This window comes from Taudactylus pleione, unplaced genomic scaffold (assembly GCF_031769625.1).
Source record: "Taudactylus pleione unplaced genomic scaffold, aTauple2 ptg000081l, whole genome shotgun sequence".
NCBI classification, from domain to species: domain Eukaryota; kingdom Metazoa; phylum Chordata; class Amphibia; order Anura; family Myobatrachidae; genus Taudactylus; species Taudactylus pleione.
In genome coordinates this window covers 3,533,853-3,550,111 of record NW_028284483.1, presented here as the reverse complement: position 1 = coordinate 3,550,111, position 16,259 = coordinate 3,533,853, and positions in this window count along the sequence as shown.

Here is a 16,259-nt window from a genome sequence, read left to right as displayed (position 1 = left end):
AAGGCACGACACATGATTACATACAAACAGTTTGTGCTTAAAAAAAATGAGAAAGAAAAACATACCGGGAGCCAAAACGGGAGCTCCGGAAGTCCCTCCATGTTCTTCCTCGGAGGAGCCTTCATTCCCCAAAGAACGGGGAGGGGTAATGACGGACTCCGGGGAGGGGGTAATTGGAAGAGGGGTGGGTGGAGGAGAGGGGGAAGTGGGACGGAGGGGAAGGAGGCCCGACAGTTCCGGGAGAGGGTCTTGGAAGGCTGGGGAGGAGTGGGGTATAGGGGAAATATTTGGGGTGGAGTGTTGGCTGGGGGTTGGGGATAGTGGGCGGGAACGCCGTCTGGCCGGACGGTGACGGCGTAGTCTTGGCTGGCCACCTAAAATATGTCAAACAAATTGAGGTTAGTTTCTGGCCAAATCCGGGGCCCAAAAAAAAACAAAAACCCACCAACAAAAAACATGCAAATAGGAGTAGAATGAAAAAAACAGAAATAGAGGGAAAACATGCACACGCAGATATGAGGACAAATAATAAATAGGACAGACAGGAAAACATGCACACGCAGATATGAGGACAAATAATAAATAGGACAGACAGGAAAACATGCACACGCAGATATGAGGACAAATAATAAATAGGACAGACAGGAAAACATGCACACGCAGATATGAGGACAAATAATAAATAGGACAGACAGGAAAACATGCACACGCAGATATGAGGACAAATAATAAATAGGACAGACAGGAAAACATGCACACGCAGATATGAGGACAAATAATAAATAGGACAGACAGGAAAACATGCACACGCACATATGAGGACAAATAATAAATAGGACAGACAGGAAAACATGCACACGCAGATATGAGGACAAATAATAAATAGGACAGACAGGAAAACATGCACACGCAGATATGAGGACAAATAATAAATAGGACAGACAGGAAAACATGCACACGCAGTTTGCCCCACAAACACAAACATGAAAACCACAATACATAACACTTACTTTCCTGTATCTGCATGCGAAAGCATGCCAGCAAGCGGGGCGTTCGCCGTTGCAGGTCTGACCACCTGCGCTCCAGCTGCCCAATGTTGCGGCGTGAACCGAAGGACCGCAGGCGGGACCGTGCCTCCGCATACGCGGAGCGCTTCTGCCGGTTGGTGATGGGTGGAGGCTGTCTGGTGATACGGCGATCCATCACCTCCGTAAGCACCAGCAGCTCGCGCCTGGTGAATGCGGAGGCTCTCATGATGGCAATGGTGTTTTTCATACAAATCATTTTTGATAAAGTGTGCCAAAAATTTCTGATTGGCTAATGTATTTTGGAAATTAACAGGAGCAATTTTATTGGTTAGTGTATGAGTCATGTGTTCAACAGGGCTAGAAATCTCTTGAGAGTTATGATAGGCTTGATGCAGTGACATGCGTAAGCAAATTTAAATAAAGAAATGAACCCCGGGAAATATGCGGGGATCCACAGCAATAGAACAATTGTTTAATTGTGGTTCACATGTTTTTGGAACAATAAAAGCGAATGTTCCATCCGTACGTATTCTGCGGGTAAACACAAACACGGACAAGAGTAAAGTTTCTTGCATTGTGTTGAAAAAAAAAAACAATTAAGCTAATTGATACATTGATTGGCATGATACGATTGATGGAGGTAGGCAGAATAAAGGAGCAGGTAATCGACATCTGACAAGGCCACTTCCGGTTTATACTTGTGCGTGCGTTCCCTTCAAGCCATTTCGGGGATGTATGCTCGCTATTTCGCACGCTCGTTAGTTAGAGGAGGGGTCGTCTGAGTTTAGGGAGGAATTTTAGATGCGAACGAAAATACGAGCGAGCCATTGAATTTAAATAATTTTGTACGTACGCCTAACGTACGTGCGCCCGCTTGCGAGTGGGTCTGAATGAGGGCCTATGTGCGGTGTAATGTGAATAAGATTGTGCACTGTGACTCCTTGGGCCGTAGCCCACTTTGTAAACAAGTACTGTGATTCTTCTGGCCGTACCCCACTGGGTGGGTGCACTACTTTTAATTTCTGCCACTGCTGTGTGGCAATGTGTCATAGATGTGCTTTATACTGTGGTGTTTGTGTCGTTGTGCCGCTGCTTTGTCGCTTGGTAACCAGTCAGCTCACTGCAACCTTTGGCAAATAATGTTGAAAACAATATTATAAGCTGTGAGGTGGTCTAAATTGTCTGGAAATTAAGTTATTGAGGTTAATACTCTAGGAAGAAAAATAAAAAAAACAATTTATGTGATTTTAGCTTTTTTTTGTCAATTTTTGTAAAAAACTTGAAAGCCAAAGGCAGTCACCGCAGTTTGGCAAATCCAAATCCAAAGCCGGATGACTAATTAGAACCAAATCCAAATCCGGCAAAAATGGTCCGGCGCACATCCCTAGTTGTGACTAGAGATGGTAGATAGAGCTCACGCCAAGGTGCACAGGACATATAGCCTAGGAGGCTGTGAAGCAGAGGCGAGCTGGCCGAAACAGACGGCAGCAGAGCATCGCTGCAATGGCAGTGCTGGTAGCAACTAACTGCAGCAGGAGGAGGGAGCATCAGTGGAAGGGCTCCTCAGCGTTTGGGAGTGCGGGTCCGGATGACCAGCAGCTGGCTGGACCAAGGGCCTGATTCCGAGCCGGATGCTCTGAAAGAACGCTCGCTCTGAATCAGGGTGTTTTTTTTGTTATGTGCGGCCTCCTGGCCGCTCGCATAGCTGTGGGTAACCACCCACAGCTAGTATAACTATTCACCCCCCCTAAAGTCAGTACTTTGTCGAGCCACCTTTTGCAGCAATTACAGCTGCAAGTCGCTTTGGATAAGTCTCTATGAGCTTGCCACATCTTGCCGCTGGGATTTTTGCCCATTCCTCAAGGCAAAACTGCTCCAGCTCCGTCATGTTGGATGGTTTCCGCTTGTGAACAGCAATCTTCAAGTCTGACCACAGATTCTTAATTGGATTGAGATCTGGCTTTGACTAGGCCATTCCAACACATTTAAATGTTTCCCCTTATACCACTCGAGTGTTGCTTTAGCAGTATGCTTCGGGTCATTGTCCTGCTGGAAGGTGAACCTCCATCCTAGTCTCAAATCACAGGCAGACTGATTTAGGTTTTGTTCAAGAATCTCCCTGTATTTAGCACCATCCATCTTTCCCTCGACTCAATTCAGTTTCCCAGTCCCTTCTGCTGAAAAACATCCCCACAGCATGATGCTGCCACCACCATGTTTCACTGTGGGGATGGTGTTCTTCGGATGATGGGATGTGTTGGGTTTGCGCCAGACATAGCATTTTCCTTGGTGGCTGAAAAGTTACATTTTAGTCTCATCTGACCAGAACACCTTCCTCCATACATTTGGGGAGTCGCCCACATGCCTTTTGGCAAACTCAAATCGTGTCTTCTTATTTTTATCACTAAGTAATGGCTTTTTTCTGGCCACTCTTCCATAAAGCCCAGCTCTATTGAGTGCACGGCTTACTGTGGTCACATGCACAGATACACCAGTCTCTGCTGTGGAACTCTGCAGCTCCTTCAGGGTTACCTTTGGTCTCTGTGCTGCCTCTCTGATTAATGCCCTCCTTGCTCAGTCTGTGAGTTTTGTTGGGCGGCCCTCTCTTGGCAGGTTTGTTGTGGTACGATGCTCTTTCCATTTGATGATGTTGGATTGATGCTGCTCTAGGGGATCCTCAAAGATTTGGATATTTTTTATAACCCATCCCAGAATTGAACTTCTCAACAACTTTGTCCCTGACTTGTTTGGAGAGCTCCTTGGTCTTCATGGTGTGATGCCTCTTGCTTAGTGGTGTTGCAGCCTCTGAGGCCTTTCAGAAAAGGTGAGTTTATACTGACAGATCATGTGACACTTAGATTTCATATGCACATGCCAATTTTCAGAATTTTATTTCTAAAGATTCTTTTTTTATATATATGTTTCACATTTCACTTCACCAAATTAGAGTATTTTGTGCAGATCCATCACATAAAATTCAGATTAAAAAAATAAATAAATGACCGGTTGTAATGTAACAAAAAAGATTAAAAGCCAAGGGATGTGAATACTTTTGCAAGGCACTGTACATTGCTGCATTAGCCATCATAACACTTAAATAAGCACCAGAGCATAAGTAACCAAGTGTTAGGTACCCTTGTTGTGAGTAAGGAGTAGATGAACCTATAAGTAAGGATAAGCACTTCAGGGAAGAGGGTCCTGCTCGTGAGAGCTTACATTCTAATGGAGGGGCAGATAAACAGGTGTGACACAGATGGGGTAGACAAGGAGGAGGGAGCATGTAGTAGTGGGTTAGGATGAGAGCTGGAAGGCCTTGATGAAGTAGTGGGTCTTGAGAGCCCGTTTGAAGATTTGTAGAGAGGTAGAGAGACTGATAGGGAGAGGGAGAGAGTTCCAGAGGTAAGGAGCAACACAGGAAAAATCTTAGAGGCAGGAGTGAGAGGAAATAATCAGTTGGCAGGAGAGGCGGCGTGTATTTGTTGAGCAAAGCGGGTGGGAGTGTGAAGGGAGATGAGGTCAGAGATGTAAATAGGAGAGAATTGGGTGAGGGCTTTGTAAGTGAGTGTAAGAACCTTGAATTGGGTTCTGAAGGAGAAGGGGAGCCAGTGTAGGGCTTATAGGAGAGGGGAATGTATGTATTTGTGTGTATGACTATGTATGTATGTGTTTAAGTGTGCAACTGTATGTATGTGTGCATGTATGTGTGTCACTATGTACAGTATGTGTTTCGTGACGCCGCATGCATGATAATATTTAGCTCTCCCCAGTGGCGTAAGTTCATCCCAGATGCCTGGAGGCAAGTTAAAATTTGGTGCCCCCCCCGTCCCAGTCGCTGACACTGTAATGTAGCAATTTGCATGCAGACAGACTATAGATAGACGAAGGCAGCAGCTGATAGTCTGACATGGAGCTCTCCACTAGTGTATGGTGGCTTCTCAGATGCCGGGAAGAGGTGCCATGTATTGGGCGGCCGTGACGGTACACTCAGGGTACATAGTTACAGCCCTAAGTGGGATGAATATGTTGTGGACAAGGTGCCCCTTCGGAGCTGGAGCCCGGTGGCAGGCGCCTCCATTGTCTCCCATAGTTCTGCCCCTGGCTCTCCCAATAGTCCTTTTGAGGTGTTGGGACTTCTGGGTTTATGACCCGGGAGTTCCTCTGCGCATATGCGAGCCACGGAGGGAGAATCCTATTGGACCACTCTCTGGGAAGTCACCTGTATAGAAGCCCATATGCACCAAGATTAGCTTTCTGAAGCTTGGTGCATATAAACAGAGCGATCAAACCCCCAAAAATGTCATTTTCATAGGTTTTACTGCATTTTTATCATTGATACATCCCCACCGATATGTGTGACTGTATATATGTATGTGTATATGTGTGTGACAGTATGTATGTATCGGTATACAGTATGTGTGTGACTATGGCCAGAATGTGCTAAAGCGAAAATGCGTTAAAAACTCCATTTATCAGGATTTTTACAGCATTTCATATGTACTAAGCCCCGGCCGCCAGGTTTTTCTGGTGTTAATAGAAGCCTATGGGCTTCTTACCGCATCTCGCTCCCCGCCGCTTCGCCGCTGCCCCGCAGTCGCCCAGCACCTCTCCCTCCCAGCCTCTCCTTACCTCATCCTCCTGAGGGCTCCTCCTGGGTCCCCCTCCTCCTTCTCTTCTTCTTCTTCCTGGTTCAGGGAGGAGGAGGAGCCCGGGGGCTTCCTGCAGAGGTCACCAGCTGGAAGCTCCTGGGGCTAGAAGGAGGAGGAGACCCGCAGAGACACCCTCCCCTGGCGGCGGCAGCTTCGCAAAGGGCAGCTCTTATCGCAAGAGCTCTCCTTTGCGATACTAATCGTATATGTTAGTACATATGCGATTAGTATTTTTGCACTGCACGGTTAGTACATCCGCCCTATATATGTATACCCCATACCTGCCAACCTTTTTTCATCTCCCCTCCGGGGTTGCAGGGGACTGTCCAAAAAATCGTGAGTCTGCTGCAACATCCTGGAGAGTTGGTAAGTATGGTATACCCCCTCCCTCCAACCACCCCAATTATGGCGGGACTGTCCTTTCCACGCCATGCTCTGCGTACAGCTCCTTGTGAACAATGTGCACACTGTTGTTCTGCCTTTCAAGCTACCACAGAAGGCCTCCCAGACAGGTCCAGTCTTGGGTAATGTGTACTCCTCCCCCTCTTAGTACCCCTGACTAGTGCAATAATATATGAGAGATAGAGGTCATCCCTATATAATAAAATTGACTGCTGATAAAAATTGTCATTAAGATGGCATGTAATGACAATTAGTATGAACTCTGACCCCTCCCACATTTGTCAGAGATGCACAGGAGAGAGTGAGGGGACGGTGATAGAGACAGTGGGGGGAGCAGAGGTGTGTGTATAAAATGTTGGAAATGTGGGGCGGGAGAGGTGAAGAGAAAGAGAGAGGGGGGTGGAGACAAATAAATAAATAGATAAGACAGGCAATGCTGGCTATCACAGCTTGTTACCATTATAATGATAATATATGAGTTTTAAATCGCTACCACAATTGTGAAAACTAAGGGCTGTCACGCTGGTGGGTTTTTGTGAGTTCGGACTGGGGGCCTGATTCAGAGCCGGACGCTATTTGCGGACGGTCGTTCTAAAAAAGGGGCCGGATATTTAAATTGAGCGCTCGCTCTTTGCGGTCTGTTGACGCCTCTATGTCTGAGCGAGCGAACGAAACATGCGCTCGCTATTTTGTAAAGACGCCCCTTGGCCGCTCGCATCATACGTCATCTCTGCTATTTATTAGATTAATCGAGAACATCGAAAGGCGTATGAACTGCTCGCTATTCTTGAGGTAGCATTTTCCTACCGCAATCATGCGAGCAGTTCAGGATAAAAGACAACCAAGTGACGTGGTCGATGATGCTGCTTTGTTAATTATGCACACCCTTAAAATGCCTGTTTTGACCGCTTGGCAAGCCTGCGTTCGGATCTCCTCTCCCCGTTTTCAAGCACCTTCCCCTGTTACCACCCACAAATGCCTCATTCTGTCACTCAAATTAGCAGGCATTCGCTATTTTGCGAGCACACGATTTCCGACCACACTGACTGGTTGGCGCATGCGCATTACAACCCATATGCATGCGCAGATGTGCGAACATCGCTCGGAGCGAACGAGCGGCCGCTTATGAGCGGCTCTGAATCAGGCCCAGGGTTCAGTGAGGGAAATAAGAGAAGATACAGTATGCTGGGAACTTGCTGGCTTGATGAAGTTTCTTTGCATGTCTGAGAGATGCGCCAGAGAATAGGAGAAGAATTGCTGGAGGAGTTTGTGAGACCTAAGTAGCTGGGATCCGAACAAATGTACGAGACTTGAGCCCCTAGACTATACTAATAATCTATGTACTGGGGTAAATAACACTATATTAATAATCTATGTAGTGGGGTAAATAACACTATACTAAAAATCTATGTACTGGGGTAAGTAACACTATACTAATAATCTATGTACTGGGGTAAGTAACACTATACTAATAATCTATGTACTGGGGTAAGTAACACTATACTAATAATCTATGTACTGGGGTAAATAACACTATACTAATAATCTATGTACTGGGGTAAATAACACTATACTAATAATCTATGTACTGGGGTAAATAACACTATACTAATAATCTATGTACTGGGGTAAATAACACTATACTAATAATCTATGTACTGGGGTAAATAACACTATACTAATAATCTATGTACTGGGGTAAATAACACTATACTAATAATCTATGTAGTGGGGTAAATAACACTATACTAATAATCTATGTACTGGGGTAAATAACACTATACTAATAATCTATGTAGTGGGGTAAATAACACTATACTAAAAATCTATGTACTGGGGTAAGTAACACTATACCGATAATCTATGTATTGGGGTAAATAACACTATACCGATAATCTATGTATTGGGGTAAATAACACTATACCGATAATCTATGTACTGGGGTAAATAACACTATACTAATAATCTATGTACTGGGGTAAATAACACTATACTAATAATCTATGTACTGGGATAAATAACACTATACTAATAATCTATGTACTGGGGTAAATAACACTATACTAATAATCTATGTACTGGGGTAAATAACACTATACTAATAATCTATGTAGTGGGGTAAATAGCACTATATTAATAATCTATGTACTGGGGTAAATAACACTATATTAATAATCTATGTAGTGGGGTAAATAACACTATATTAATAATCTATGTACTGGGGTAAATAACACTATACTAATAATCTATGTAGTGGGATAAATAACACTATACTAATAATCTATGTAGTGGGGTAAATAACACTATACTAATAATCTATGTATTGGGGTAAATAACACTATACTAATAATCTATGTAGTGGGATAAATAACACTATACTAATAATCTATGTAGTGGGGTAAATAACACTATACTAATAATCTATGTATTGGGGTAAATAACACTATACTAATAATCTATGTAGTGGGGTAAATAACACTATACTAATAATCTATGTAGTGGGGTAAATAACACTATACTAATAATCTATGTATTGGGGTAAATAACACTATACCGATAATCTAGTGCCCAGCATGTATGCACAGTGAGGAGACTGTGCAATAGCGCGATGCTTTCTAACGTGTGGACATTTCTGTGTTGCGGCGTGTTACATGTTAACATAACGTCCATGTGAACATTCTGACCAGATACCGCTGGGGTCTTACAATTACTATTGTGATAATATATGGGGAGTCACTACGGCCGTTCTGACAATATATATACTAGGAGTGCCTGCGGCTGCCACTATTACGATAACATGTAACAAGAGTCATTAACATTACTGTGACAACGTATACGCTGCTGGTCACCCCCGCAAATTATATATATATATATATATATATATATGCACCGAGTATCTCTGGCACTACTGTCATGTCATTTATACTGGGCTTTTTCTACTACTATCCTAAAAAGCTATATAGTGTCGGCGCTATCTACCACTATTCACATAATACATGCAGTGAGCAGGGGCATAACACCCCATCACTGGGCATCAGAGCAGCATTTTGGGCAGTGCTGTTCCATCACCCTCTCCTCAGAAGAGACAAGCATTGGCAGACTCTCATCACCTATGAGCCACACTGTCTGCAATGGCCGTAGTTGCTGCATTCATAGTAACAGGGTCATTATCGCTATTGTTATAATATATGTGCTGGGGATTACCAATATCACCATTCTGATAGCAGGATGGGTCACCACTATGGTAATGTACCTTCATGCCAGCGCAGTGTAACTTAGATGTATGCGCAGTTTTCCGATGATCAATCAACTGCGTAAATATTGGCATAGCGTCAGTGGCATAAGTTCATCTCAAACGCCCAAAGGCAAGTTATAGTTTGGTGCCCCCAATGAAAGGAAAAATAAATATGGTGCATATCTATCTATCTTATATGTATCTATCTTCTATCTAACTTATATGTATCTAAATTCTATCTATCTTATATGTATATATCTTCTATCCTTATATGTATCGTATATGTATCTATCTATCTTCTAACTATCTTCTATCTATCTATCTATCTATCCATCTATCTTATATGTATGTATGTATGTATGTATGTATGTATCTATCTATCTATCTATCTATCTATCTATCTATCTATCTATCTATCTATCTATCTATCTATCTATCTATCTATCTATCTATCTATCTATCTATCTATCTATCTATCTATCTATCTATCTATCTATCTTATATTTATCTTATATCTACAGTATCTTATATGTATCCATCTTCTACCTATCTTATATGCATCTATCTATCTATCTATCTATCTATCTTATATGTATCTATCTTATATATACAGTGTGTGTATATATATATGTGTATATAAATATATATGTGTATATATATGTGTATATATATATATATATCTTATATGTATCTATCTTATACAGGTATGTATCTATCTATCTTCTATCTATCTTAGATATATATATATATATATATATATATATATATATATCGCCAGAAGTCCTGCACTCTCAACTTAAGCTTGTCATCTTCAGGGTGCTTCCAAGGACGACTAGGTCCCAAAATAGAGCTAGATTTCCTGTACGGAAAGATGCACTCTAGCTCTATCTATCTATCTATCTATCTATCTATCTATCTATCTATCTATCTATCTATCTATCTATCTATCTTATATGTATCTATCTGCACAAACACACTAATATAGAATATGTTAATTTGTTTCTATAAGGCCTATTTAATAAAGTAAATTTACACCCTTTTTCCAGAGATATCTGCAAATTTATTGAATCCCCTGAATGTATCTGTGTTACAGAGATTGGCCCTGGTAGCTAATGCTGTCTCGATGTGGCATTAGCTGCTGTTGCCTATGGGCTACAGACAGGGCCGGCCCGCCCGTTATGCCGACTACGCAGCTGCGTAGGGCGCCGGCCAGCAGAGGGCGCTTGGATTAGTCACCAGGCCACAGCTCAATAGCGCGGCCACACTCCTTCCTGTCCCCTCCCGTCGCCACACTCCTTCCCGCAATACTCCCCCCCGGCCGCCGCAGGGAGGTCCATTTGCCGGGCAACCGCTGTGATTCTACCAGCGGGCGCCCGGCTCCTCACAGCGGCAGCCGGAGCTCACTCCTGAGCTCCGGCTTCCGGCTCCCCCACAGGCACTATGGGAGACACGTCATGACGTCTCTCCCATAGTAACGAGGAGCGGCGGACGGCAGAGGACGCAGGATCGGGGCTTGAGGTAAGTATTGTGTTTTTATTTGTGTGTATAGTATGCGCGGCACTCTTACATAGGGCATTAATACTGGGGGCACATTTACAGGGGGCATTACTACTGGGGGCACTCTTACATAGGGCATTACTACTGGGGGCACATTTACAGGGATAATTACTACTGGGGGCACTCTTACATAGGGCATTACTACTGGGGGCACATTTATGGGGGCATTACAACTGGGGGCACTCTTACATAGGGCATTAATACTGGGGGCACATTTACAGGGGGCATTACTACTGGGGGCACTCTTACATAGGGCATTAATACTGGGGGCACATTTACAGGGGGCATTACTACTGGGGGCACTCTTACATAGGGCATTACTACTGGGGGCACATTTATGGGGGCATTACTACTGGGGGCACTCTTACATAGGGCATTACTACTGGGGGCACTCTTACATAGGGCATTACTACTGGGGGCACATTTACAGGGGGCATTACTACTGGGGGCACTTACTTGGGCACTTCTACTGGGGGCATTATCACAGAGGCACTACTACTGGGGGCTAAGTACTTGGTGCATTATAATTATTGGGGACACTTTTACAGGGGCCTTACTATTGGCTGCAGTACAACTGGGGGGCATTATTGCAGGGGCATTTCTAATGGGGGAACTGTTACATGGGGCATTACTATTGGGGACACTACTACAGGGGGTACATTTACAGGGTGCATTACGTTTGGGGGCACTATTGCAGGGGCACTACCACTGGGGGCATTACTACTGGGGCCACAACTAATGGGGGCATTGCAGAAGGGGCGCCACTACTGGGGGCACTGCATAAGGGGTACCACTGCTGTGGGCATTATGTGTAAGTGACACTATAGCTGTAGGCATTGTACAAGGGACAGTACTACTGTGGGCATTGTGTATAAGGAGCACTACTGTGTTGTGTAGTTTGAATTGGGGATTCTATTGTGTGACCACATCCCTTTCTTTTGAGACCTCGCCTTTAGCATACCTCCTAACCACCCCGATTATGGCGAGAAAGTGTTCCAGATGGGGGGGGGATGGTGAATAGATGCCATGCACATGCATGCGGCATCTATTGACTGGAGAAAGGGACAGAGCTTGCCCAGCAGCTCCAAGAGCACTGGGCATGTACCCAGCATGATTGGAATTACAGGGCGGCGCTCATGATTATGGCTTTTCCCATTATACCACACTCCTTTCCTTTGTCGGGTGCACGCACCTTCGACACGTGCAAATTTCGCCAGAGGGCGCCAAAATGTATCTTCGTTTACCAAAAATATTAGGCTCGGGCCGGCTCTGGCTACAGATCACAAAAAATACTGGGAGAGGGATCCATAGCATCTCTCCCTGGCACCCTCCACTCAGACCACGCATACACAGTAGAACTGAAGGAGAAGTGAAGGGTTCGCATTAGGGTTGTGATCCCCTTCAGTTAATGTGCCTGGTACATATGCAAAGGCATACAGTTCTCTCATCATATACCAGAGTCATAAGATAAGGATAATATTGCAACATTGTCTATTATAAAGATGGGGACTGCACATGTAATGTATGTTTGTATGAATAGCAACCTCATACAGCCCTGAGGGTAATTTGAAGTATATACAGCCAGGGCCCCCATCAGGGGGGGACTGCCGGGACTGGAGTCCTGGACCCGATTGCTCTGCAGAAAAGGGGGCCCGATTGCTACTTCTACTGCCCGTCTGAGTGAAGATGGAGCCTGCTCCTACCGCAGGTGCTACCCCATCCATGAGTGAAGAGGGAGCACGCTCCTACCGCCGGTGCTACCCCATCCATGAGTGAAGAGGGAGCACACTCCTACCGCCGGTGCTACCTAACCATCAATGAGTGAAGAGGGAGCACGCTCCTACCGCCAGTGCTACCCCATCCATGAGTGAAGAGGGAGCCCGCTCCTACCTCCGGTGCTACCTAACCATCAATGAGTGAAGAGGGAGCTCGCTCCTACTGCCGGTGCTACCCCATCCATGAGTGAAGAGGGAGCCCGCTCCTACCGCCGGTGCTACCCAATCCATGAGTGAAGAGGGAGCCCGCTCCTACCGCCTGCAGTACTACCTCCATGAGTGAAGAGGGAGCCCGCTCCTGTCGTCCGCACTACGCCCTCCTTGGGTGAAGAGGAGGCCCGTTCCAACCTCCATGCCGCGCTGACTGCCTCTTTGATTGACAGGCAGTCAGCGTCAGCTCCCACTTGATCCCTTCCATCCCCTTGTTCAATAAAGTTTTTTTTTTTTTAAAGTCAGCGAGCTTGATGTCACACCTGCCACGCGGCTGGGAGAGGAGCTACGGCACATGAGGAGCAGCACCAGCCAGCTAGCCGGACCAGGAGAAGATGCCGCCAGAAGGAGCTTTCTTCAAGGAGGTAAGTCATGAGACTTGTAATTTATGGGAATGGGATGACTTGTTTCAGTATGTGATGTACAAGTGATTATATTTAGGCTACATATAATCGCTTGTACACTACAGGGATGGAGAAATGTGTTATGGGGCAGGTTGGGGAAGACATGTGAGATGTCACAGAGGGAGGATGGACTACAGGGGAGGAATGAGGAAGTAATATGTCACTATAGAGGAGGGGTGGGCTGTGTTACTACAGGGATACATAAATGGGTTATGGGGCAGGTTGGGGGAGAAAGGTGTGATGTCACAGAGGGAGGATGGGCTACATGAATGAATATGTTACTATAAAGGTGAGGGGGTCAAAGGTGGTACATGGCGGCCTCCTATGCCATGTGCACATGCCCCCTATGCTAAACTGCAGCACACACAATTCTATCCCTGTGGGACTTATGTGATAATGTTGTTGATTATGGCATAACTATAATACATTCTACAGTTCTACGTTTTACTGTGGCCAATTAAGGGCACTATCCATCATGTTGTAGACCGTACTGAGCCTGACACACAGATTCATCTGTTCATTCAGAAAAATGTCCCTGGAAATTGTTTATAAATGTTAGCAAGGAAGTAGACATAGGTCATCTAAAGAAACAATGGGAAAATCAGATCTATGGTCTCCATTTAGCTTACTGTATGCAGCCACACATGCTGACTACACATTATTATATAACATACCCTGAACATACAGAACTACTGACCAGATTCTCACAAATTCACAAGCAATGGGCAATATCACTCACAGGCTCTAGTTCATCATTTGATCCTACCCCTTCCCTACGGAGTCGCCATTCACAGCATTATACCATGATAAAGGTGGGGCCTAATGACGCCCAGAGCGCGTCCCCAAAATGGTTAGCTGCATCTCCTCTCCGGGCTTCTTCTGGAGAGGAGCAACTGAAAGTTGGAAAGTATGCCGTTCATTCACCCAGGGGGGGGCAGCCTATTTTGTCAGTCCCGAGCCCCACAATTTCTAATGGCAGCCCTGTATACAGCTATGCATTAGTCACAGATAAGATAGCGACCTGCATAGTGCAATTAGCATGAGGCTCAGAGTCCTCCTGATGGAGATGAAAGCCACCTGATGTGGGGTGGGGCGCCTCCCTCCTGATACCCCTAATGGAGGGGAAAACTACCTGATATGGTTGGCTTTGAGGACTGAGGGCCTGAGTCAGAGCCGGATGCTCTGACCAGAGCGCTTGCTCTGAATCAGGGCCCTCCTACCTAATATTGGAGCGGCCTCTTGGACGCTCGCATAGCTGTGGGTTACCACCCACAGCTTATGCGAGCGTCCATGATGATGGTCGCGATGGTCAAGACCATCGCGACCATCGGGCTTGCGACGAGACCCTGCGGTAGGGTCTCGGTGACCGCAAGCCCTGGAGTGATTTTGGCTCTATCAGAGCCAAAATCACTCCCACTGACATTACTAGTGTTGTCAGTGGGGCCGGACACAGACGGTAGGCGTTCCCATGGGCAGCCACACCCCGGCACGCCCACCAAAGGGGGCGTGCTGTCACTCACCATCGACTGCACGCCCCCTTTGGTGCGAGACCCTGTGCGACGGCTTCCCCGTCGCTTGCCGGGTCTCGCGCATGTGCATGACGGAGCAGCCTCCATCGTGCGCATGCGCATTTGGGTACCATCGACCCGCTTGCGAGCGTCCTGCGCTCGCGAGCGGGTCTGAATGAGACCCTGAGTTTGTTCAGAGTGAAGATAAGACTGCCACTGTGGTTTGAATACAAATCACAAAATGCCCAGTCTACCGCTGACTGCTTCACATGATGGGAAGTCGCTCCACCAAAGATCTGATCCCTAGACTCAATCCCTGGTGCCCCAGGCCCCCACCTTCCATGCCCTCTTACCTGTAGCTCTGTCCGGTGCATCATTGTTGGCATTCAGCTCCTGGAAGAAGATCTGCTGCTGCACTTATGCTCGAACCCGAAGCACAGGACTCTACTGCATGGGTCCGCGGTTAGGGCTGCCATCAGGGAGGAGTGGAATGGGGAGCTGTGAGTGTGGGCGGGTGCCAGGACTGCTGCACAGGTCCGCGGCTAGGGCTGCTGCCAAATAGGAGTGGAGCGGAGAGTTGTGGGTGAGCAGGGACACCAATGAGCAGGGACAGGCTATAGATAAACGGAGGGAAAGAGGCCGCAGCTGATGGTCTGACACGGAGCCCTCCACTAGTGTATGGTGGCTTATCAGGTGCCAGGAAGAGGTGCCATGTATTGGGCGGCCATGACTGTACACTCCGGGCACATTTTCACAGCCCTAAGTGGGGTAAATATTGTGCGCAATGGAGGAAGTGCCCCTTCAGTGCTGGCGGCAGGCACCTCCTTTGCCTCCCATAGTTCCGCCCCTGCATAACGTACAACTCTGAAACAGGCCCCGTGATGGCAAAATTTATACCGCTATATTAAAATTTGACGATAATATGTGTGGTTTTTTAGGGTTATTTTTCTTGTTACCCTAAAATGTACTATTTGCACCTATTTCAAAAAGTAATTTTATGTTTGAGACATACAATACCATGCAAAAGGTTTAGGCAGGTGTGAAAAAAATGCTGCAAAGTAAAAATGCTTTAAAAAATAGAAGTGTTAATAGTTTATTTTCTCAATTAACTAAATGCAAAGTGAACAAACAGAAGAGAAATCTAAAGCAAACCTATATTTGGTGTGACCACCCTTTGCCTTAAAAACAGCATCAATTCTTCTAGGTACACTTGCACACAATCTATTTACTAAGCTTTGGGGGCAATAAAGTGAACAGAGATGAAGTCCCAACCAATCATGTCACAGGCTGTGTCACAGGCTGCCATGTCACAGGCTGTGTTTTAAAAATGACAGGAGCTGATTGGTTGGGACTTTATTGCCGTTCACTTTATCTCCATCCAAGGCTTAGCAAATAGACCCCAAAGTCAGGTGTATGAATAACCAATCATACCAAACAGGTGATAATGATCATCATTTTTATATATGTATGTTGAAACACAGTCATTAAGAGAAA